General features: G+C 34.5%; 1 long non-coding RNA gene across 1 annotated transcript; it reads left to right on the top strand.

The window, feature by feature from the left end:
• Positions 1-10,772: 10,772 nt before the first annotated feature.
• Positions 10,773-21,147, top strand: LOC133180016 (uncharacterized). Its single transcript, XR_009720240.1, has 3 exons — positions 10,773-11,062; positions 19,954-20,071; positions 21,085-21,147. It is a non-coding gene; the product is annotated as an uncharacterized LOC133180016 (long non-coding RNA).
• Positions 21,148-27,125: the final 5,978 nt, after the last annotated feature.

Below are 27,125 nucleotides of genomic sequence, written 5' to 3'. Positions count from 1 at the left end.
ATTTTTAAAATATTCGGACATACAAGACTTAAAAAAACCTTTAACGACCCGTGAATTTTGCAATAGCTATCTAGCATTTTACATGCAGTTTGAAATAAAGTGTAAAGTTCATGACACTCTCCCTGTCATAACACCTCAAGTTTGCAGTGACCTGACGTCATTTTCCATTATGACGTCATATTTTGGTAGTTCAGAGATGTGAAGGCACAGAGTGCACTGTCATATTCTACAGGAAGCCTTAACCTACCTGCGGACGTATTGTCAATTAACAATGGCTACTTTCATTCTGATGTCGATACGATATATCCTGGTGAACTTGAGATAAAAGATATGACAGAGTCTGACACATCTGTTTCATATTTGGATATTTTACTTGAAAAAGACGTTAATGGTAATCTAACAACCAAGCTTTATGATAAACGTGATGACTTTAACTTTTCAATCGTCAACTTCCCTTACTTATGCAGCAATATACCTTCATCACCTGCATACGGGGTATATATCTCTCAGTTGATTCGATACGCAAGAGCATGCTCTACGTATGTACAATTTCTAAAACGAGGTAAATTATTGACAAATAAGTTGATGAAACAAGAATATCAGCTGTCTCATTTAAAGTCATCATTTCGTAAGTTCTATGGTCGATACAATGACCTTGTCAGCAAATACAATTTCTCATTGAGTCAAATGCTGACTGACGTTTTTCATACTAATTGTTAGGCCATTATTTACAAACTGAATTGTCGACGGATTTTTCCGTTATTTCCCGATCATGACAAGGAGCACACGGCAGGTGTGACCGGTCGGCAGGGGATGCTCACTCCTCCATGGCACCTGATCCCACCTCTGATGTTTGGAGGTCCGTGTTTGCTCTGCCCCTATTTTGTATTGTATAATGGACTTTTGAGCTTGAATACTGTTCGTTATCTCCATACATTTCATTTCAAGATTATTTTAATCCTATCGTGGCGGCACCGACATTAGGTGTAGTTCTACAAAGTAAAACCTTTGCAACAGACCTCTGCAAAGCAGTGAGGGTTCCTTAACGTGTCACTCCTGCCATGAAACTTGACCTTCGGTTTATACGTTCTCACCCGAAGGACCGGTCTCCATGTCCCAAAATGAGATTCGAACACGCGATGTAAGGATCAGCTCCTATTGCCGCAGCGCTAATGCAGAGTGGGACCTTTGCTCCTACCACTTGGCGATGCGGATCAAATGATTATAGAGACCCAGACAATGAGAAATCAAAGATGGTTCTGGTAGCTATAGTGTCAGTCAATACTGTCTGCATACATTGTTCATTACTATTCCGTACACTACCATGTAAACTAGCCATGTGTCATGGTTGTAATACTAAATAGGTAAAAATTTTTGTTATTGCTCATATTATCATGAAATGTTGTAATAATTTTATTGTAAGGAAACAAGTAAATGGAAGTTTTTCATTAGGAATTATTTCTTACCTCAATGTGAGTTATATAAAGTCCGTCGAATTTTCACAGATGATAATCTGGAGCCCAAAGCTGGAAAGGATAGAAAAGAAAACAGAGACAAAAAAGGTAAATTTATAAGTCTATAGTTCTAGAATCAGGAACACTACTCCTAAAATCGAATCTATAATGTAATACTAGTATACTGTACCATGTTTGTGTGACCCTGAATAAGTTAATGGCTTTTTTTTTGGGGGGGGGGGTTGTTAACATTATAAAATTCTGTAATGATTTTAATACACGAAACAAGTATATGGTAAATTTTCATTGAGAATTTTATTTACCTGAATGTAAGACATAAAAACATATTTTCATAGATGAACCGAAACCCAGACATAGGAAAGAAAGAAAAAGAGGAAGAGACAAAACAGGTAAAATTGGGTATTATGTCCAGAAAGATGTTACTATTTCGAACCCCAACCCCAAACTACATTTAAAAATATACATTAAAGCTTCATTTAAACTAAATGTTGTTTTGCTAAACTTTATCTATTTAGTTTATAATAGCTATTTATGCAATTGACATGAAAGTTGAAAAATTGATTAAAACATATTTTATTTTTCAAGATGATGATATACAGTCACCAAAGAAAAGAAGGAAAGGTATTTTGGGGATGGGATCATATCTCATATTAGATAACGCTCTCTCTCTCTCTCTTTGTGCGTTTGTGAGGGTGTGTGTCAAAGAATAAAGAGAATTAAGAAACAAAGCATGTTAATGTATGTCGGATACTCAGGGGAAGTCAGTGGAAATTCTATCCAAAAGTGCTAAAAGTAAGTAAAATTTGTCTCTGAACTCGAAAATATCTGAAAACCTCATAAAATACAGAAACGGAGGCCATTAGACCATTTCGTTGATCTTTTATAGTGAAAATTAAATTGAAAGGGTGTCGTACCAAAATTATTTAATTGAATGCTCAACATTTTTTATTTATATCTGATGAACATTAGATATTAGAACATGAGTTTAAACCCTATTCTGTGGAGAAGGAAGTAAACACAACATGAATCTTTTAAATCATTTAAATATATGCTGTTTTATGGTACTTAGCTTATTAATGTTTGTCCTTTGTATTTTGTAGAAAAGTTTGGTTAATTTGATATAATATAGAGAATAATGATAAGTAAATGTAGCTTAGATATCTCTATGTACTTATGTATCAATTATCAGACAACGAAAGCAAGACTGCCTCTGAAAAAAGCCGAAACAAGGTATTTCAAATCACAAGGAAAACTTAAAAAGGATAATTTACAGAGATTTAGCTGAAAAAGATTTTGTGCTTAATATTAAGGTTACTAATGTGGAAATAAAACAAAACTGTCTTTGGCACTATAAAGTTAGTAATAAAAATGGTTATCTTATATATGATTATCAGCAAAATATGCCGTATGTCCGGAATGCCGCTTACCAAAGTCTTGTGTAGCTGACCACCTAAGGAGGATACATGGCTGGACGAGCCATGAATCGCAAAAATGGCGATATATAACGTAAGACTCTAATATAAAGATATAAAGAATTTTTAAAGTTGTTCAAATATCATTTATCTGCTAATATTTTCATGGACTTTAATGTAAACTTTAACTTAGATTTACTTCTTATTTGTATGTCTATAATTCTTTTTCGCCTTAGATCTGAAGACAAGAACAGCAAAAACACAAGGAAAAGAATCCAATGCCCAACTTCTAATTGCAATATGAAGAGAAAATGTAGGCAATTTTAACCAAAATAGCACACAATTATTTACTTTAATTTCCTGAACACCTTTTTTTTTACCAATTTTTCAAAGATCCCAAACAAGACAATGATTATGAGCAGTTACAAAAAGAAGATATCAACATGACAGAATTTATTACTCGCATTGAAAAAATGAAAGAAACAATTGAGAAAAATGAAAACAAGTTAATTTTTTTTTTTTTCAACAATACCTACTATGAATATTGAAAAGTGGAATCAAACGAGAAAACTTCAAGGAAAAAACATATGTATTAAAATATGAATCAAAATACCCCGAAATGCAAAATATCATCAATGCAAACATACAAGAAATCAATCGCAATATCATTAGAATAAATTCAGCTTCCAACTACTCAACTCCATATCTGCACACAATTTTGGAAGTAAACGTACCCATTAAACGAGCTGGAACAAGAAAACGTTATTATTACTCAAAATTAGCCAATGGACTTCATCCAACCAATGCACTAAATCTTTTCGAGACAACATATCTCAATACGTTGATCACTGTATAATTTTAATACCAGCAGAATAAGGACAACAAAGGTAAATTGAAGTTGTAAAAAGTTAAGGGTTCTTATCATTCAGATTTTTATAATAATAAATTAAATATGGTAAAAAAAAATAGAGAATTGACTAAGGAAATTCAAACTTGAATAATTAACAAGTTTAAGTTCAAACTCGAATTGTTTACTTTTATGTAGTTAAACTATTCCATCTCTACTGTATTTCACTATCTAAAGAGTTGTGTAATATTTTGTTATTAAAGAAAATATTGGTCATAGTGTGAAAAATTGAGGTATTTTCGAAATGCACAGAAGCCAAAAGCAAAAAAGTAGATCATTGACCTAATTAAAGGGAAAAAGAACTATCGGCTATCCATCAAAAGAATGACGGAGATGGAGAAACAATGAACAGAGGAGAAGATCCAGCACTTCCAATAGCAACTAAGGCAAGGGAGCTTCAGACGACCTCACACAGCACTGTCTCCCACAGCCACCCCAAAAGTAAAGTTGGAAAAATATGACGGGAAGACATCCATCATTCAGTGGTGGCTGAAATTTATAACATTTATTAACTTGCAAAGATTGACGGAAAGGAAGGCCATTGAAACACTACTCTTCTATTTGGCATGAGCCGCCGAGTCCTGGTTGTTCTCTCCCGGTGAAGCAGTCCCTTACAGCCTTAAAGAAGCAATCCACCAGCGCTACTTTTAGACCAAAACCAAGTACACCAGAGCAAAGAAAAACACGCATACGAATGGCATGCAGATTTGTAAAAATTGTGGAACACGTCTCGGGACCAAATTTGGACTTTCACTGCGCTGGAGAAGCCTTAAACAAGCTCACCAAAAAGAAACTGAAGACACACTTCCAACACTTCTACCGACGACCAGATACGTTCTAGCTTTAATAAAATTCCCTGAGGTTACGAACCTCAACCTTTGTATATAAAGTGATCACGTAATATCAAATATAGCATTTTGCCTTCCCCTGTGAGGAATTTCTCCTTTTAAGTTAAATCGCACCTTGTGAGTAAATGTTTCTTTGCTGTTTCTGTTGCTGCTATAGCTTCATATAAAACGGTTACAGTCTCCCTCGTCAAATCTTAATTTATTCCTTTACTGCATTTACAACTTTGTCAAACTGCCAATAATAATGCGAAAAGCTCCGGCATATAATGATTCAATGTTGAAGAGCTTCATAGGAACTGAGTTGGTTTGAGTTCCACTTTTTCTTCTGTTAATTTGTAAAAAACTGAATTTTTACATGCATTACAAGATTATTTTACACTTCATGATACCAATATATTTTATATTGAATACATTTAGCTATTAAATACATTTTGCATTAAGTTAATGTACAAGTAAGATAAACATGATGACACTAACTTTTTCTATTGTCAAATTTTCTATGGAGCAATATAGCCTTATCACTTGTATATGGGGTTTATGATTCTTAGTTGAATTGATACGCAAGAGCAAACTCGACTTATAAACTTTTAAATCTTTTTTTCTTAATTTTAAAAATAATTCAAAGTATCATTTTAATTTAACTGAAAGAGAAAGTGAGCAAGCTCACATACCCCACGCTCCCCCAACACTCGACAATGCAACACGTAATGAATGGCACAGTGCATTTTAAATACGCAGTATAATTCAAAAAGGGGCATTACTTGCAAAAATCATCACATCAAAACTTCTTGCATACAAGGACATTCAAATCTTTGTATGTTACAAATTTAATTGGGCTGAAGTTTCTAGATAAATAATGGAATCCAAATTTCTTGGTAATATACAAATTTATACACTATGTCTGAAATACCTACAAGGTTTCAGGAAATTCGGTGCAGGAGTTATGCAGACAAACTGTTCTTTAAATTCCTCAGTGATTTCGACTTGTTAATGAGTGTAAGTCCATGTCCAACACGTGACAATTTACACATTTAAATAATTGATGGAAACAAAATTATGATGTCATATGAATTTGTTTTTATGGATTTGTACATATACTGTACTTATCATTCGCCGATATATGGCTGAAATAGTGCCGATTCGGCGTAAAACATTAATCAATCTGTACTTATGAAATTATTTAAGGCAAAGCACCAATTTGAGGGGGGGGGGGGGGAGGATCTATCCAAGATTGTGTGTGTGTAAATCATTCATATTATGATCTCAAAATCATTAGGGGTCTTTTAAGGTCATAAAATATTTCACATAAAATTTCATTACAAAAGCTGATTCCAGTGGATTTCCTTATATCTTAGCTCGAAAGTTTCCTCAATAATAGGCAAAACTCTTAGGGCAAAAATAATGGAATCGGAATTTCCTGGTAATATGCAGATCTACACACTGTGTACTAAATATCTGCAAAGTTTGACCAAATTCTGTGCAGCAGTTTAAGAGGAGTTGCGCTGACAAACTTTTCATCTATATATTCAAGATATGGCCAAAAATCAAAGTTGAAAAGTGCCGTAATTCCCAGGAATATAATGGAATCGGAATTTACTTGTAATATGCACATCTACACATTGTGTCCTAAATATCTGGAAAGTTTGACGAAATTCTGTGCTACGGTTTATGAGGAAATGCGCTGACAAACTGTTCATCTCTATATTCAAGTTATGGCCAAAAATCTAAGTTGAAAAGTGCCGAAATTCCAAGAAAAATAAAGGAATCGGAATTTCCTGGTAATATGCACATCTAAATATTGTGTCCTAAATATCTGGAAAGTTTGACGAAATTCTGTGCATCGGTTTATGAGGAGTTGCGCTGACAAAAAAAAATGACTAACGGACTGACTGGCTGACGGACGGGTCAAAAATATTATACCCCCCCCCCAGCAACTTGTGTGGGGTATAAATATTGTAGGTATACATTTATCAGTAAATGACCTCATCAACTACATGTACCATGATCGTTAGTTGTAGTGTATCATTTGTATAAGCACATCAGTGTAACTAAAGATCTGATATCAGCTAACAAAAACCATACAGTGCAGTCACAACCAATACTATTGCTCCTTGTCTTAAAACCGTATCTACTTCATCATTGGAAAAAATGGAGGAATCACATGCCCTTCCCCTTTTTTAAATTGTAATTTGCCCTCCCTAGAATTTTTTCTTATAGACTTTCTTCGGCTGTGAAATTGGACTTGCACTGAGATCTGATAAGCTAGCACTATCATGTGATTCCTCCTTTTTTTAAGTGATGAATTCGAGTAGAATCCCAATCAAACTTCAACGTCCAGGTAAGTCTCGTTTAATTTATAAATTATAAACACTCTCTTAAAGTTGTACATATATGGAGCGCTACTATTTATGTTTTGAATTTGAATGAAGTTACTGTAAACTTTTCTTCGCAATGTGGATTTTGGTAATGTAAACGGTTTTGACATTGTGTAACACAATGAGCGAGTAAATTATAAATTTTAATTGATATATTAATTTTGTATAGTGTACTTATTTATACAGTGTATTCTATTATTGTGTTATGAATTATAATTGATACTATCAGTGTGTAAAGCAACGGACATTTACCTTTAATTATGAACTTGTTTACAAACTCTGGGAGATTGGTTATAATAAGGAGAACGTCTTTATTTAACGGACAGTTTGTTTTTACGATGTGTTGTTCACAAACATTGACACTTTCCAATCAGACTTTGGATAAAGATGCACCGATCTAATTAACCAAAGAATGTACAAGTTCTCCGATGTTCACATAAACAAAGGACATTGTCGTATCCTATAAGGAGATGGGAGACATTACTTTCGTGAGGGGCGGACTATATCAGTGTGTTAATGAAGTGATACTAAGTAATTGCTATAAACAAATATGTGATTCCCCTCTTACAAAAAGATGTGTACACTGAGTATCAACAGCTTTCACCACCTTAGCTCCGATACCGGCAGCCATTGAACTTTTCTTCTGTACCATTGTTTTGCCTTTGCTGTGATTTTATAATAAAACTATAAACTTACAAAAGTCTAAGTAATCCGAACACATTGAGTAATTGTGTTATAAAGTGATCTAGCCATGTATCTGGGGCTATTAAGTCAGCAGGAACTTTAGTGTCTCTATCGTTTCTTAATTTTGATAGCATATCCCAATAGGCTTTTGGATTATTTTTATGTAGTTCACTTACTTAGTTCAACATATCTGATTTAAAGGTCTTACGCAAGGAAATAGCCAATCAAAATGAACTTAATTTAATAATACTCAATTGTAGTTCTATATATAAAGAGATAATTTCTTTTTCTTTTCGGCAATTTTTTAGATCTACAGTTTTAATTTTAAAAATCAATAATGGCGGGTTTACAATGCGGCATGCAGTCTGGTCATCAACGGAGAGTTTCGACACCCGTATTTCTACAAATCACCTCTGTAACCTTTGTTGTGTTCATCAGACAGGTAAGAAAAACAAGTTAATAAAAAAAAAATTCTCGAGAGGGACGTTAAACAAAATACAATCAATCAATCAATCAATCCATGACCCCTATTCAGTGAGTGCACAACTTTATGTATTCTACTTTCAAAATTTCTACTACTTGTAATACATTTTGAATTTGATTTTAAATATGCCCTATTCAGCGATTCAGATCTTTGTGTACAAGTATGATATTTAATTCTATCAAGATTACTTGGTCCTAAAGTCAAATATATACAGTCTTTTAACAAACATTTGTCTTTTTCTGTCATGTTTAATACAAAGTCACTAGACAACACTGAAGATTTCAACTCACTGCTTTTCAGTCCACGACAGGAAAAGGAATAAAGTTGACAGCACTTCCCGCACAGTCCTTGGTAGCAGCTTATGATGGAACCCACAGCAGTGGACATAGCCCGACTCATCAAAGGTAAGTCTCCGGAGTAGTGTTTGTAGCGATTCTCGTACTATGTCCTGCATCGAAGCTTCAGGTCCAAGGGAAATCTTCTCTGCATGGATTCTCTTATAGCTTTGGTTCTCCCCAGAAACATGTCACTGCTGAATGGAACCTTAGCAGTCTGTTTTCTTTGAGAGTCAAAGAAGTGACGCAAGTCTTTAAGGTTTTCCATCACATGTCCTTGATTTTCAGATGCGCCAGACGCAGCGGCTTTATCTCCATCACTGGTTAGAGGGGAAATGACGAGTGGACGGTCATCACTTTTTAACTCCCCGATACAGTTTGCAGCCCTTCTCTTCTCATCTCCATTGGTGGTCTACGGAGGAATGGTTGCAGTGCAGTCTTCGTGTCCTGGGCAGGTATTTCCTTTCCTTTGCTTCGTAGGCGTGTGCCTTTCTTGCAGAGTTTCTTCCCACAGAACACTGCCACAACATTTTTTCTCTGAGTTACATTTTCACTTACGGTATAAATCACCTGGGTGACAGCTTGGAATTGGGTTTTTCCAATGGCACTGAAGGTGGCATTATTATACCGAGCATCTCTTTCCGCTCTGATAGCAGTATCAGGAAGTCCACATTTTTCATTAAGTTCTTGAATATTCTGCCTTATTTTCTTCATGCTGTTTTTATTCACTTCTGTGATAATTTTTCCCACTTTGTTGCAGGTCTGTTGCATTTTTGCGGCTGAAGCTACTTCAATATTTGCACCAAGAAGCATACCACGCATACCCTCTGTTGTAAGACTGGTACCCAAGTGACCGACAGTCATGTGCAGCTTTTCGTCCCTTTCCAGATCCCCTCACCTCTTCGTAAAGCTTTTCTTGGTGACTGGTATAGTGGCACATCTTACTTCGGATGGAAAAGATCCATGCCAGGCCTCGTTTTTCCTCCCCATGCTGATTCTAGTCCAGTGAACCGTCACAGTCTGGAAACGTATGCGAGTGTTCTTTAAATGCATGACTCCACAATTTAGTAGTCTTTTTTTTTTTGGTGAAGTACTTTGCATAATTTTGAATTTGGGTCATCTGACACAGCTTCCATGTAGGAGTCTACAGACTGGACTTCACTTGGCTCGGGTCGCAAAATCGTCATCTCACTATTCCGGCTCTTGGCATCTGTAACTGCAAACATTCCATTTTTCTGTGGCCGTACAATGTCACTAAACTCTTCTTTACTTAGTCTTCTTATGGGAACCAGAAATTGGACTGGGCTGGTAGTCCCTATATTCTTCTTGCCTTTGTTGTGAGGAATACTTCCTTTTTTGTATTGATGTTGACGCAACCATTTTGGTCCCTTTTTGGCATGATTATTATTTGACTGTACACTTGTAGACTTTTTCTAAGAATATGCTATCATATGTGGTGCACATTTTTAAGTATTGTAAACTTTTGTGTTTACTACTGTAATGAAGGGCTACTCGTACATTAACCCTAACGGTTGTTAGTGAGATTGAAATGCATAAAAGTGACTGCTCCGACACTGAATAGTTCATTCACAGAGAGAGGATTGCTTTCAGCAGTTAGCAGCATTTTCGATCCAATAGGATTTTGGGCACCCATTACTGTATATGATAGAATGTTATGGAGAGAAACATATCCACAAGGCTTTGAATGGGACGAAAGACTTCCTGAAACACATCATAAACGTTGACAGGATTGCATGGACGGCTTGAACCTGTTGGATTGATTCCAGATTCCTAGAATGTATGTACAAAGTTCGTTCAGCTGAAGGTTCGGGAAGTGTTAATTTTTCTGATGCATCGGAGAGGGCCGGAGCTGCAGCGGCTTATCCTCAGCTAAGTTAAGGGTTTGGTTTTGTGTTCATCCAAGTGAAACTCGTACGAAATAAAAATCTCAATATTTTAATAAATACTTCTTGCTTACTCTTGAAAACTGACCTATGACACCTTCCATTGGAAAGCTGTCTTGATATGTATGCAGTTTGATTGTCACTTGCAGTGTCATGCAGCAATAATGTGCATATTACACTTGCAGGACTGCACAGCTACAGGTCTAACAAAACAATAACATGACATTTGTTGTATATGTGCGGATAGTTGAACGTCATGGGTACAACCATTTGTTTCGTTCCTAACAATACTGTGCGTACTTTTTCTATAACTGTCTGTTTTTCATCACTTAGGCATGTCCGCCATGCGAAATCGGGGGGCTGCCATTCCGGTATTGAAACCAACTGACTATTTCTGTAATCTGATGTCTCTAGTACCTCGATTACACAAAGCAATTAGAGAGATATTTCGTTAAACATCTCCAGTTATTAGAATGTTTCGATCTAAATGTTTAATATTGTTTATTATAAAAGTAACATCGATGTTTACGTCATATCAGGGAATGCTCCGTCTTCGATTTTACAATGGACAGATAAATTAATACGCGCCCAGTTTTAGCAGTTCCGACTGAATTTAACGTCTGTTATTTCTTTTGCAGGTAAGGCTGTTAATTACCTTTTATCAAATAAGCATATTAATCCTACAAATGTAGGACAATGTCATATAATATTGAAAAATATTGCACGAAAATTAAGAACTATAATCACTCAGCGTAGTTTATTTCTGAGGTCTGTCATGCGATATTCGGCTAAAGTGAAAGTAGGAGCTGGTAAGTCGATTTGTTGTGTTTATTGTGATTTATGAGCCTTATCTCAGAAATACAATATAACTCCTAGTATCAGTAATACATTTTGAGTGTGACAACGCCTGCGATCTAATGCACATCAATTTTAAAAAGGTTAAACGTTATACAAAGGATCTGAGAATTTCCACGTGTTTCTTGCAGACCACAATTTGGTAGCGGGCAATATTTAAGGTTCCTCTAATAAATGTTACTATGTTTCAAAATACTAAAAGTATTCGTCATTGTATAAAAATATAGTTCAGTCAAAAACAGGGTTTCAAATATTATGAGTAGAGTAAAGAACTGAATTTTGTTTTCATTAATGAGCGATTTTTGTGTAAGATCCTTCATTGAGCCTCAGACACACCAAGTTAAATGTCCAATGACGGCTAAGTGAAGTGGCTCTACGTAGTACACATATATGGTAAATCAGATGTGTTATTTGTAAATCAAAATTTTGATATTCAAATTTTGTTGCTTTTTTGTTTTACTTTTTGTAAAAGAGATGCAAGTATTATTGATTATTTATATAAATAATTTTCACATAAGTTTGTACTATGTATACAAACCATCATTTTGGACTTGGACCTTCTGATTTGCAGATTAGTGCAGTATATGTAGTTCTCATGGGGAAAAGTAAATTAAACGATAAAAATTTTCAAGGATGTCAACTTAATTTGCTTATTGCTTGATATGTAAATTGTTCAATGTTCATCAAATGAAGAGACTGCAGCAAAATTGAAAAATAGGTTTTTTTAAAGATGAAAATTGCATAAAGTATTGATAATTAATATTCTCTAGTTAAAATGGTTAAGATTGAAAACTTGAATTTCTGCAACGGCATTGGTTTCATCAAAAAGGGAGTATAATAAGGGTGTTGCTAAAACGCGGAACGGAAAACGGAACGGAAAGCGGAACGGAAAACGGAAAGTATGAATTCGGTTTAAATCCCTTAAGATATAAAAATAATACCAGAAACAGTATTATATCATATAATTATTTTCATTTTTAATCCTTAATCATTAAAATACGAGTTGATTTAGTCATGTTCATTCTCTTATTTATGAAGATGTCTGAACATAGACAAAGCACAGGGTACGGAAAACGGAACAGAAAAGATCTCATGCCTTACATTTATCAAAGACCTTAATATATTTAAAACAAATGCCCTATTTATTTTATATGTTTTATTCGAGTTGGCAGGTATTGTCCACAGTGGTCTACACAACAGTGGGGTAGCCGGCAAACTGGCACATCCCCCAACATCAACAATTAAGTTGTGCCCTCCCTGACGGGAAAAGTAGCACGCTGGGTTGACCTCAATCGTGCTACCGACACATTTCAACACAAATTATCTTTAATTATATTAATTATATCAATTATATAACATAATTTTGCTTTAGATTTACTCAATATGAGATATAATTTTCAAAGTCAACATCACATATATCAACATCAACCATCACATATATCAACATCAACCACAACAAGTCAAGAATATAAATAGTTCAATGGTTAAATTGAAGGTGACGATTTCGCCAATCTGACCACTGTGAAGTATGGTTTTTCCCCGAACTCCTCGGAAGGATACTGTATTTGGCCCAAAATCATTCAAAAGGTCCTAAACGGAAATAACAGGCAATCCTGATCAACATCTTTGGTCTCCTTCAACGGCACCGCTAATTTCTGAAAAGACAAAACAAAAAAAACCCAAAGCAGAAAAGAATCTCAACTGTCAATAAATATAGGTATAGCCCAATCATGTAAAACTATGTAGATGTACGAAAGGAGAAAGGGTATACTTAAACACCAAGCTCAAGGGTTGTGGTGGGAGGGTATTTCAAAATACAAAAATTAAATCAGATACTTTCATCACCCACCTTTCACTTTCATTGATGCATAGAAAAGGGGAGATAACCCGGAAACATAGTGACTAAGTACCGACACTGTATGGGTGGATAACAAAATTCCGACTTTACTCAATCATCAGTTTCTCGCAAAATAAGAGACGAATGATGACATTAATAACAGAGTAGAGCTTTGATAACGACGCATATTGTGAGACGAGCTCAAATATGCGGTATTATCAAAGACCTTAATATATTTAAAACAAATGCCTTATTTATTTTATATGTTTTATTCGAGTTGGCAGGTATTGTCCACAGTGGTCTACACAACAGTGGGGCAGCCGGCAAACTGGCACATCCCCCAACATCAACAATTAAGTTGTGCCCTCCCTGACGGGAAAAGTAGCACGCTGGGTTGACCTCAATCGTGCTACGGACACATTTCAACACAAATTATCTTTAATTATATTAATTATGATTAATTATATCAATTATATTACATAATTTTGCTTTAGATTTACTCAATATGAGATATAATTTTCAAAGTCAACATCACATATATCAACATCAACCATCACATATATCAACATCAACCACAACAAGTCAAGAATATAAATAATTCAATGGTTAAATTGAAGGTGACGATTTCGCCACATGGGCACCGCAGGTGCCCACCGCCACCTGGTGGGGGTAGGCAGCTTCAATTTAACCACCCACCGTGGACCCCTAGCCTACTCAAAACCCTCAGCACCCCACCCACTGTGAATACCACTTTCTAATTGTCTCCACTACTCAATATATCTTCAATACAAGATTAAATCAATTCTTTATTAGCCATCCCTGCTGTATTAAGATAAATGATCTAGTTTCCCTACAAATTAAGTGTGCCTGAAAACACCCCACCCATTCCCTGGAATCTAGTACAAGTTTTTGTTTATTCTGCTTTGGGTCTTTTTATTACCCTAATATTTTTAGTAACAACAGGTTATTATTACTGAGGCATGAATAAGAACTAAACTAGCCTGGTGTAAGAAAATATGTATATAATTTCAATCTCTAATCCCCACTTACCCTTTTCTTGTATTTTTATTTATTTGTTTATTCATTTATTTATTTATTTAATTTATTCATTATTTATTTTTTTTTTTAACGTAATTTGGAAAGTTCTAAACTACTTTCCAGCTGAGATTGCAAACAAGTAATAAACAGGCACAAATCCCCTTTTACCTCCCCCCCCCTTTTCCCATCTGCATATGGCTGCAGTTCCTGCATTCTTGACAATGTTGCAATGACAAAATGTTAAGTGTTATCACATTCCCACTTTGTAAATTCCAGAATAGATTAAGGGATACCTATCTCCCTGCTATCTTTATTACCTAATCTGGAAAACCATTTTTGCTCAACAGTAGCTGTGCTGGTTCTAAAGGAATGAGGTCATACCACTTATTTCTGAAACCAAGCTCTGCTAAAGCCTCTCCATTTAAAATTGATTAAAATATATACTAATTAAATTCCAACCCAAGAGTCTTGAGACACAATGGAGGACTATGAAATGTTTCCAAAGTATTTGTAAATGTACATGTACTGCACCAGACATGAAGTACCTATAGGACTAAATTCTATATTCCAGACCCTTGCCCAGCTGATGCTCTCTCAGAAACTGCAACTTGTCACCTTAAACTTCTTACTTCAGGAATACTGAAACTGTAACATTAATTCAGAATGGGTTATCCCCATCCCTCACCCCAAGGCAAAAATATGGTTAAGACTAGATGGGGGGGGGGGGGGATATGGACTTAATCTGTTTTAAAGTTCTAAATATGCATAATTATATGAAGGCCAGCATACAAATTAATTGTCCAAGTATGAGCTAAGGCAATGGCAACCTATCCTTTATTTAATACCCTAAAATGCTAGGGAAGTTTTGCTAAAATGAATCTTTAACTCCCTCAGATTTGCAGTTGTACCCACCAGTGATACATGGATGTAAACTATATATGCATTGAAGATGCATCTGAATAACCTTTGACATTAATATACAAACATAATTATAAAAGTACAAGTATGCTAACTGCTTAGTTTAGGGGTGTACACCAATGACATATATGTAATTGGCAATTGGGTTTGAACTGACATTTTTCATTGGAGAAATGCCCATTAGATATATGCATGATATGTGTCAGCAGTTTTTGTAGAATTGCTGTCTTTAACAATCCCGTCGCCTCATTTCTGAAAACTACATACAAAACATTGCAAGAAATGGATCAGATTCTATTCAATTCAGGTCTGTGGATGAATATATGTCTAACCCCCCTCCCCCTTCAACCCCAAGAATTTGCATCTGCTTGCATAGCAGATTAATAGTAAATCTTGCCTTATGCTCAGTTTTTTATGTTTTATATTTCATGATGAATAAAACCAGTTTCCCAAACATATCACCTTTTGTGAGTTTAAGAACTGTGAATTAAAATTTGAACTAAAGCAATTTTTACCTGAGTTAAATTACAAATCTTTTTATTTTTCCCACTTAGAGACACAACAGAAACCATCAAGGACCAAAAATTAGGCCCCAATTTTACATAATGTTTTATTATAGCCTTTTTCCCCCTAACTGCTTGACCATTGATCAATGTTCCTTCCAAACCAAAAAAACAAAAGATTCACATCCACAGCCCTGTCCCAATATGCCAGCATTGACTGTAACAATTTAGGAACCCTATAATTTATTCATTTGTCAAAACTAAGTTACTCGAGTAAAATTGTAAAAGGTCAGGAAATATTTTAAGGTTAACCAACCCTCTGATAAGACAGATAACTCAATGGATTAACTGTGCATATTTCTAATAAACTTGTCAAGTTAAAATGTCTTCTGTGACAATTTTATCCTGAAGCTCTGCTAAAATTATCTGCATTTCATTTTACCTATTTATTTATTTATTTTTTTATTTATTTACTTCGACTATTTGTATAATTGTATTTATATTTGAACCTAAAAGGCCCTTGTGTGCCTAAAAATATCAAACAAGACCAGCTTTTATTACATTGAGAGAAAACTCCCATGATGAAATTAGTTCCTACATGTAAAAATCAAACACTTTCCCAAGCCTAAATGAGAAATATTCTATATAATGTGAAAATAATGTAAGTTTATTTCAGTTTTTGAGGTTAACTTGAGAAGGTACAAAACTTTTACTTAACACAACTCTATAAATTTATGTATCATACCCAAGGGGCCTTAGGGGGCAGGAGAGAGAGGACAATAAACATGTTATCATTAAACCTTCACTCAATTAAAGTACAGGCTCTATTAGAGAAGTTCATGATTATGAAAGGTGGACACTGTTTTGAAAATGACCCAATAGCCCAAACCTCCTTGATTTCCTTTATAATCTTAAAACTGAACCAATGAGCAGACACAGAATATATATCTGAAACATGTCTTTGACCCCATCTTAATTAATCTGAACCCATTTGATATCCGACAAGCAAAACAGTAGCTAGCCTTGATAGAATTTTAGCTAATTATTAAAAATATGGGGACTCCTATCTACCCTAACTGGTGAACAATTGTGTTTTTAAATTGCGATGCCCTTCTATTATCGGTCTGGTGGAGGCCGAAATTGTCCTCCTTGCCAAGCCCTCTAAGAGAAGTGATATCCTGATAGGTGAGGATGCTGCTGGCTCAAATTTGACTGTATTGTGGATTTGGACAATGTACAATTCGACTTAGGGTGCTCATGCCTCCATTTTAAATAGCCTGAATTGCTCATTGTAATGCTTCCATCCAACTGATATTTATGTCTCAAATATATTAAGTCATCATTCATTCATTCATTTTAACCTACCTAGAGCTTTGCCACTACATGTGACAGAAGTAAATATGTTGTACAATTATATACACATCTACTTATATTATGTTTTATTCATATACATATTATAATGCATTATTGTAATACGACATTGTAAAGCACAACAACTTGCTCTGCATGTATTTTACTTTACATGATTTGATATCACAATTAATTACTGCATTTGTATACCAATGTATCTTTTTCATCCCTCTCGGGGAGGGGGGGGGGGGTGCTTGATTGGAAATAAACCGTTATTTATGTATACACTTAAAAATAAATACAGTACTTCCCTTTGTGAATTCAGCTATATAACATTTGGATGTGCTGCAATAGATTTACTGTATTCTAATTAATTTTCAATCTGTATTTATTTACTTACTGCTTTAAAGGTACAGGGTAGCACTATCCTTGTACAATGACCTTTTTTTTTTCACTAAATGTTTTCAAGTATTAAACTGATAAATATATATAACAAATCTATGTTACAGAAGCCACTGTGAGAATAATATGGATATTCCTCTAAATACTGTGGCCAAGGGACATAAGTATCTAAATATCCAGATACGTTTCTGACCTTGAAGAAGGGTACCGAATAAATTTGAAGTTTAATAATCATCATTTTCACGCTGGCTCTCTTTTTACGATTATTCAACTAAATAACATTTTCTTTATTCAAAATCTGTTGATGAAATTGGTTATTGCCATTGTTATCCCTTGTAACATGTGCCAGTACAATGGAAGAATGGGGTGGCAAATCAAACTGTTTCCATCCAATCAAATATTCGCCATCCAGCGATATAAATGTCAATAAAATAATTAATGCTACTTATTTTGACTGAAAATTAACTTTAAAAAACATAAATTGTGATAGACTATTTCAAAATACAAAAATTAAATCAGATACTTTCATCACCCACCTTTCACTTTCATTGATGCATAGAAAAGGGGAGATAACCCGGAAACATAGTGACTAAGTACCGACACTGTATGGGTGGATAACAAAATTCCGACTTTACTCAATCATCAGTTTCTCGCAAAATAATATACGAATTATGACATTAATAACAGAGTAGAGCTTTGATAACGACGCATGTTGTGAGACGAGCTCAAATATGCGGTAATATACATGTAACATGCTTTGAGCAAAAATTTCCATAATTTTCAATGCATATGTACCCATGCACCTTAGGTGTGGATAACGTACATCTCTGTACCCCCCCCCCCTTACTAAAATATAAATAACAACTCTATATTTTCTCGAAAACATGTCATTTCCCCATCAATTTCATCTTGATGTTATTCTATGGAATAAGTTTTTGCTGTTTTGCACAATTTGGTCTTATACATGTATGCTATCTTTCTTAAACCCCTGTTTCAGGTTCCTGTGGATTGCATCAACACTCCTGTAGTTGTAATAAACTTTATAAAAAACTGTTTCCTTAACGCCAGTGATCGTTGTCTCTAACACAAATGTATATATACTCTGTTTTTCTCTTTCTTTCCGCCTGTTTCAAAACATTGCCCCTTTCATAATCAATAAAGATGATTTTGTCTTTGACGAATAAGCCATTTTTTAAATTCAGATTTGGATGAGTGATAAGTGCAGGCAAGGATCCAGGAATTTTTTCCAAGGGGGGGGGGGGGTTCCACCCCAGTCAAAAAAAAAATTCCAACCTAGGAAATTCTTGACAAGCAAAAAAACAAAAAAAAAACAAAACGAAACGAAAAAAAAAACCTGTAAAGTCCTTTCACAAACGTGAAAAACCTATTTCGGGGGTGGGGTGGGGGGGGGGGGGGGTAGTCGTTGACTTCTAAAGCTCAATATGACTTTTCCTACCAACTTTATACAGATCCGCGTTTTCGAGGGGGGGGGGGTGGTGGTCCGCGTTTTCGAGGGGAGGGGGGTGGTCTAAGTTCACTTTTAGTTGGTTTAGTATATACATTGATTAACTCTGCAAATTTCAGGGGGGGGGGGGTCCGGACCCCCCGACCCCCCCCTCTAGATCCGCACATGCAGTGAGACATTCTGATAGATAATGGGATGTGAGTCTTATTAATGTGTATTTTATTGACCATTGCATGTATATATGCCACATGTTTTGAGGAAAAAAATCATGAATAAATCATATTGTTAGATAACTTTTAATTAGATGTGATTTACATGTATTAGATAAAGAATATTGCTTCCTAAGTCTGAATTATACCTGTGCTAAGTGAAAACTTGACATCAAATTTTCCGTTTTCCGTTCCGTTTTCCGTTCCGCGTTTTAGCAACACCCGTATAATAAGGGGGTCTTACCTGATCTTAAGTTACCATTGAGCATGCTGAATCAAATGCTACCAAGCATGTTTATTTTTAATTGAATGTTCATTTTATGAAAGTTTTTCATATGCTCAATTAGACATAGGTTGTTGGTTGCACTTGTAAGGAAGAGATGAGGTGCTGGGGGTGGGGTGGGGGGTAAACCTTGGTATTGATCCATAAATACCATAATATTCTTGTAGAAACCTCTAAGATTTTTTGTATAAAATTGAAAAAAAAATGAATGTACATGTAGCCACCACTTTATCTCAAAGGTTATTATTATTATTTTTTTTTTTGGAGGACCTGCATTTTAATGGTACAGGCAAACCTTGTTACATTGTATTTCTATCCTGATGGGACCAATAAAAAAAATTAAGAAATCTGGTATAGTTTGACACATTGAGGTTAAAATGCTTAAAGAAAAAAATGGAAGAGACTTTAAATGAAATATGAAGATAACAAACAATAATCAAATTCAAATTCACATAATTTTGAGAGATGGAAGCAAAACTCTATTCTTATAATGTCTCATAGAACAAAAGTTTTAACGGACACAGTTTCAGGAAATAAATACCATTCAGTTAAAACACTGACACCCTTCAACATGTTCAACAAAGATTAATATTAATATCTAGACTTAAAAGAATTGTTTTTGAACTTTTTTCCTAAAATTTATTATAACTATGTTTACCATGTTTACAGAATGCCTTGTTTCACAAAAAAGAACACTGTTCAGATATTTTCTCTGGACTGTCAATTTCTGCATTTCATAATCATGTGATACCTGTGTTGGAGCCCTCCCAAAAACCTCCCCTGTAAAGTAAGTTTTTTATCACAATGGAATGATTCTGTAAATTTAATAAAACATGTGTATAAGGGTATAAGGTAGGTGTTATAATCACAGTGAGCTGACTAGTCATTTCATTTTGTATGATTGGATTCAGATGTTATTCTATGTGTACAGAATGAAAGAATGTACAATTTTTATGATGAGAAATATATATGCGGTTGGATGAAAAGAAAGATTTTGTTTGAGTGAATGTTGTGTATGTGTCCATCACATTGTCTCAAGCCATGGTTGGAGTCCGCCTACAGCTCTCTCCTACCCGAGGCTGCTTGAGCGAATTAAGTATCGTTATCATGAATAATCAAACCTTATGTTATAACCCAATAAAAGTAATTGTTTATATTGCAGTTGACTTTAACGATAAAAAACAAATGTTAGGTAAACAGTGACTGAAAAAAGAAGTCACATCAGAGGTTATTTTAAATAATTGAAAACTTCAATCTCTTTTGGAAGGAACTGTTTCTGATCATCTTCTTGTAGCTTACTAACACACATGTCATCATATCAGGTTTTTAAAATTCTGCCATCAAATCCTTACCTTGTCATTTAACCTTCAGATTTTGTACTTGTTTGTTTTATTTAATTATGATCTTATATGCTTGTCTCATCTACTTCCCAAGGCAAGATGACATGACCATCACTTGGGTTTACCTTAATTGATCTTATTTATGGTTGATCTCTTTGTATACAGATTAGACTCATATATCTCTATATGGATTAAACTACTCTGATCTACACTAATTGTAAATTAAAATAAGATATATTCAGTCCAACAATCAGTGTTAACCAACATTTACAATGTGACCATCATTGCTGAGGGATGTGTAGCCTTTGACCCTGAAATTTACATGTCTGTCTTTGCATGCTTTTTACTTAGTCATGATGTAAAGATTTAACTTTCAATTCAAGTTCCCTCTTTGAGAGTGATCAACGGTATTGTTTTTTTAGTGGTATATTATAAATTATTTATATTTAATATTTTACAGATTTCAAAGTTAAGGAGATCATTCAAATGACAGAGGTTTTGGTCCATCTTGGTTTGTCTCAACAGTTAATCTTTTGAAAAGCAGTGTTGGAGAAAATATCAGCAACATGTGAAGACTGTGATTTAGTTTCATATGATATGACTAAAGAAAGTTAATATTTTTGATTCCATGGTTGTATGAACAAATGCTTTGAACTTTCCAAACATCATTGAAAAAGAAAATATGATGACCAAACAAAAATACATATTTGAACTTTCCACGAGTTTACAATGAAGAACATTTTGGGATCTTGATACAGGATATTATTGTGTTTAGTGTTTTAGTGTTTTATCTAATTTATTAATATTGTTTAGTGCATTAAATGCAAAAAAATGTTTTAAAGTCACTCTTGTGAAACCCATGCTAAGAACACAGGTCTCAAATATCTTAGAGAGTTATATTAGAGTTATATTGTTAGAATTGAAGCTTATTTATAAAATTATACCTTATATCTTTAAAGAAAGTTTCACAAAAAAATAGTCAAACTTGCATATACTGGTTAACATGTTAAAAGAAATATAATATCCTGGAAGTGATTAAGAATAAAAAAAAAGTTCATTTATCATCCTTTTCTTTTGTTCTTCTTGGTGACTTTTTTACAATAATCAAAGACATTTACATTTTAGCTCATCTGAGCAGAGGCTCTGTTGAACTTTTTCTGATCAAAGAGTCTCTGGTGTCTGTCCATCTGTCATCCATAAAAATTAAACCCTAAAATAGGGGTATCAAAGTTTGACATGGGAATAGATAGGAAAAAATTGTCCTTTAATGAACAACAAGGTAATGATTTACTCATAATGTATGCAAGCATCCTCAAGAAGTGAAGATTCAAGTTGGTCAAAATCATTTGCCTGACTTATTATTATAATAATATTAAAATATTCCCTATTTGTATTTTTTTCATTTTTTTTCTTCAAATAAATCTGAGATCAGATTTTACATATAAATTGGTAAATGCATGTATAAATGTGAAAAAAAACTTTAGAAAACATATAAGCCATGTTAGCCATATTGATAATGAAATATCCTCATGTTGTGGAATCAGTTTTGGATTAGACATGGCCTTATGGCCCAGGGTGGGGCCACAGTATTAGCTCAGATTTGTTTTTATGAGAATTAAGGGGGATAAGAATGTCTTAGAAATCTGAAGAACACCAAGGTGACTCAAGTGAATGTTGTGGGCCAGGCCTCTTATTTAAATTGCCCACTTCCATTATCCCTGCAGATTTTTAACATCTTATTTGGCATACTTTTTAAGGAGAAAATCATTTTTCTAACATTAATTTCCCTGTGTTTTGTACACACCATAGAGTAATATTTAAGATACATCTGGGCTTTCATATAAAGTGCTATTTTTAGATCAAAAGTGAGTCTATTTAATTCTATTTTTAACACATTGCCATGTGGTTGGGACTACTTTCATGGCTAACATTTTCTTGTTTAACTAACAAGTATGCATTTAAAGAAATGTACCTATTGTAGTGAGTTTACATTTAAATCAAAGGTTCTTCACAAATAGTTGTAGCCACTTAATTGTTTTAACTATTTCATATTTTTTTTGGATTTTTTGGTGCACTACTAAAACCTGTGGCTGCGCAGTCCTGCAGGTGTATTGTGCACTTCATAGCTGCAAGTGTCAATTAAGCTGCATATACCCAGAGATTGTTTTCATTATGAAGATGACATGGACCAGTTTTCAAGTGTAAGCAAGGCTTAATTTTTGAGATATTAAGGTTTTTATTTTTAGTGAGTCTCACTTGGCTGCACACAAAACCAAACCCTTAAAGACATAAATGGAAAGTGCAATCTTAGTAGATTCTTAATATTTATTACTTTTAAAAATCTTCGTAAACAAAGTAACTGTATACATGTAGGAAACGTGATATAGATATCCATAATGGATAGGTCTCTGCCCTTTTCAGTTATATCACATGAATCTGTGTGTCACATGACTGGTATAAAGATAAAAGAACTACGCACGGTAACTCCCGATTCCCGCCTACATTTTACAACCATTTAATTCAATATTAATGACAATTTGGCCATAAAATCTTTGTTTAATACAAAGAACAGTTCAAAGGTAAGTGATTAATTATTTTAATTCCAGTGCTAAATAGTAAAATATCCCTAATTCCAGCTCTTGAAATAAGGGGGGTAGACGATATTTTCCACTGAAATCGGGCTATAAAGCATCACCATATTCTGAAATAGTCTTGGATATGAATAAATGTTTCTTAAATCTTTTCTTATCTTTTATGCATATAAAATTAAGCATATATATTAGTAAAATATAATGTTTCAGTTGTAAAGCACTTGGAAATTGCTGAAAAAATAAGCATTTTTGTCGTTTTTTGTATATAAACATATGTTCCCCCCCGTGAAACACAAAAAGCTTTGGTATGAATTTGTGAAATGACAGTCCATATTACCTGTAAAAAGGAATTTTTGTTTCACGGGGGGGGGGGGGGGGGAGATGTTTTAAAAATATTTTCCGTTTTTCATTGATTTCTATAGTGAAAAACACGAGTTTTACCAAAATTTTAGAGTTATCTCTCGTTGTTTTCCCAAAGAAGTAATGTTTTATGAAAATCCATATAAATATAAATATTAAAAATCATTCGAATATATTAACTTTTGAAAATTGACTTGGAGGTAGGCGGGAGAACAATACTATCGTTCGCAGTTCTTAAGCTGAATGAAAAAAATGGGCTAGTGCAAGGGCATTCGAATGTTTTGGAGAAAAAAATCGATACACATTAAAAAGTTTACGTCGTCTACTCGAAAAGTACTGGGAGCTAATTTGTGTCGTTTTGTAAGTTCCTGTTATGTTTCCCAGAATGCATATAAAAGCTAAAAATTTCAACTTCTTTTTGAAAATTAAAAATAACGTTATGCTTACCAAAATCAGCTCCCAACACTTTCTAAAAAATTCATATGTTAAAAAAATTTGAGTTAAACTTGTATTAATGATAACAAACTAATTCAGAGAATTTGTGTCCCCCGCTTAAGGAAAAAAAAAAAAGAGTCGCCCGCGTGGCGCAGGGGTTAGAGCGTCTGCTCTAGAGTCGCGGAGTAAGGAGTTGATCCTTACGTCGCGGGTTCGAATCCCACTGTAGGACGTGGAGACCGGTCCTTCGGATGAGACCGTAAAAACCGAGGTCCCGTGTCGCAGTATGTGCTGGCATGAAAAAGATCCCTCACTGCTCAATGGCCGTCAGTGCCGAGTATAGGGCAGCTCTCCACCGGCAAATGGTGGCGTCTCCATATGAGTGAAATATTTTTGAGAGGGACGATAAACAATCTACAAACAAACATAAGGGAAAAAAGAAGAGCATGCGCAGTTGGGCGGGGGGGGGGGGGGGGGGGAGATATACATGTATATTGAAGCAAATAAAAAAAAATGCCAACATGGATATAAAACTTTGATTGTTTATCCTTTTAATATGTGTATAGAAGATTCTTTTCAATATATAGAATATTTATCACACTGAAGCACTTGATTATACAGCGAACTAAATGCAAACATTAGGTCACATACAATGTTTATTTTCACGTTCGATATTGTCAAAATTTTAAACAATACATGGTGTGTAATGTAGCTTTACTAAACAGTTCTACTAGATGTAATTAGAATATAAAGTCCGCCGACAACCTGTGTTATACGTAATAACTCTCCACATGCTTCTGTGCTAAAAAAAATAGTGCCAAGCGACTTCTAATACAATAAATAAAAAAAAAAAAAACAGGGCGGGACACTTTGAGAGGTGCGAGAGAGGCCATAGGGTGTTATGTATAAAATTTCATTGCAAAAGCTTCTTAAGATATCGTCCGGAAACAAACGACCCTGAACTTTGACCTTTTGACCTCAAAATCAATAAGGGTCTTCCGTAGGCCACATGGAGTTGTTATGTAAAATTTCATTGCAGGATCTCAAACGATTCTCGAGATATCGCGCGGAAACGAAAGTGTTAAAACGGAGAGAATTTATGACCTTGACCTTTGACCTCAAAATCAACAGGGTTCTTCTTTAGGCCATAGGGAGTTGCTATGCAAAATTTCATTGCGAAAGCTAAAAGGGTTCTCGAGATATCGCGCGGAAACGAAAGTGTTACAGACAAACAGAAATACAGACGGACGGACAGACAGATCCAAATTATTATCCCCCACTTTCATTGAAAGCGGGGATAAAAATCTCTTTCAATTTAATAGTTAAATAAGTTTATGAAATTTTTTTTGGATCAATACATTCGTAAATGAACTTCTCCGAACAAAGACCTTTCTCTTGTCGCAGACATGCTTATGTCATCAATATTAGAGTTGCCTGATAACTAGCATGGCCACAGCAGACATGAAATATATGAAAATTACCAACATTATTAAAGCTCGAAAGTACATTCAAAGTATACAGTCAATCTCCCTGATTCCGACAGATCACTGGCAGAAACGAACTCTAAAATCTTGGACTCAATTGAAGACATCCTACCCAGCCGCTTAATATACGCCAAGCGTAGGGAGAGCATCTCACGAATTAAGATCAGGAAGTATTTCGTCTTGATTTAGAGATAAACTCCACTGTGAACTTACCTACCTACCTAAGAAATACATATTTTTCCAATTTCTCCACATATTTTATATTAAATGTAGTATTTGATATCGATCACTGTTTGTTATTTTGTAACTTTTCATTTGTACAATATTATGAATGCGAGGACATATTTTCAGAATCTTCGATCCTCCTTTAGAATTGAATTATCATTCAATTGAACGATGTAACTAGTGAAAACAAAAAGTGTACACTTTTTAAAGATTACCTTTACAGATGGAAAAGTTAACTATTTTAAAGAAAAGAAAAGAAAGCATGCAAAACGTGTTTATATTTCTTCGTCTAAATATATATCGTCTCTCTCTCTCTCTCTCTCTATATATATATATAAAGTCTTATGATTAACATGCATGAAGTTAAAAAAAAATTTGATTACTTTAGAATGGAGCCATCAAAAATTCAGGAAAAGGAGCTATTGAAAAATTGATATGACAGATTCCCTGAATGCTCTGAATGTTGAACGCAGTAATCAAAGGAGGGTCCTGGAAAACCGGATAACCAAGTGAGAGCCATGGGCATCCGCTGTCCGTCAGCAGAAAGGAGATGTAAACATTGAAGCTGATGTGCTGGAGGCATGAACTTCAATTTGATAAATTTTGAAGACAGATTTTTAAATGGGTATTACAGATATTGAATATGCTAGTTGGATTATAAAGAAAATGGATATTAGGGCTGCAGAATAAATGGAACCTAACGCTCCATCCAAAGATGCAAAATCCATTAAGAAAGAAAAGTTCCGGAATTAGTTTTTTTTTCCTGCAGATGCAAAGAACCTGTGCGAAAAAAAATCACACAACCAGCTTCCCATTCTGTGCTTTCCACTCATCCTGTACCATCCACTTCTTCAGGTGCAAAAGTTTCAGCCATGACATCTCTTACACTAATCCGACATACACCACCAAGGAATTTTGTAGGAGAGAGCCTGGAGAATCTCCACGAGTAAACCTTGTAATTTTAAGAAATTGTAAATTCATTTAATTTGTTTAGTGAACAAAGTAAGTTTTAAGAGCATGATATTATTTTTTATATTAATTATTATTAATAATAAAACCGTAAACTTGAATGAGTTAAAGAATGAAGAAAACCGTTAAAATGAAGATGAAACATTCAAAAGTGTTGATACGGAAATGATCGAGAAGAATTTGACAGATAATTAGGAACTCTAAAAATAATCATTTTCAAATAGTAGTAAACGTTTAAAATACTCTTTTTATCAGAACTTACCACGATTTCTTTTTTTTAATCCATCCCTATGATTGGTTGTGGAATATGTACCACGTCTGTTTAATGCATGTTTAAGTCTCTTGTTGAAATATAAAGATGACCTGAGCGAGTATGTTGTTCAACAGCTTGATATTTTTCAGGGCTTACATGCCTGTAGCAAAAGAACGAAACGTGA

Source organism: Saccostrea echinata, unplaced genomic scaffold, assembly GCF_033153115.1.
Source record: "Saccostrea echinata isolate AGI-Se365-2 ecotype Australia unplaced genomic scaffold, CSIRO_AGI_Sech_v1 ptg000005l, whole genome shotgun sequence".
NCBI lineage: Eukaryota > Metazoa > Mollusca > Bivalvia > Ostreida > Ostreidae > Saccostrea > Saccostrea echinata.
The sequence above is the reverse complement of the archived record's forward strand: the minus strand, read 5'-3'. Positions and strand labels throughout refer to the sequence as shown.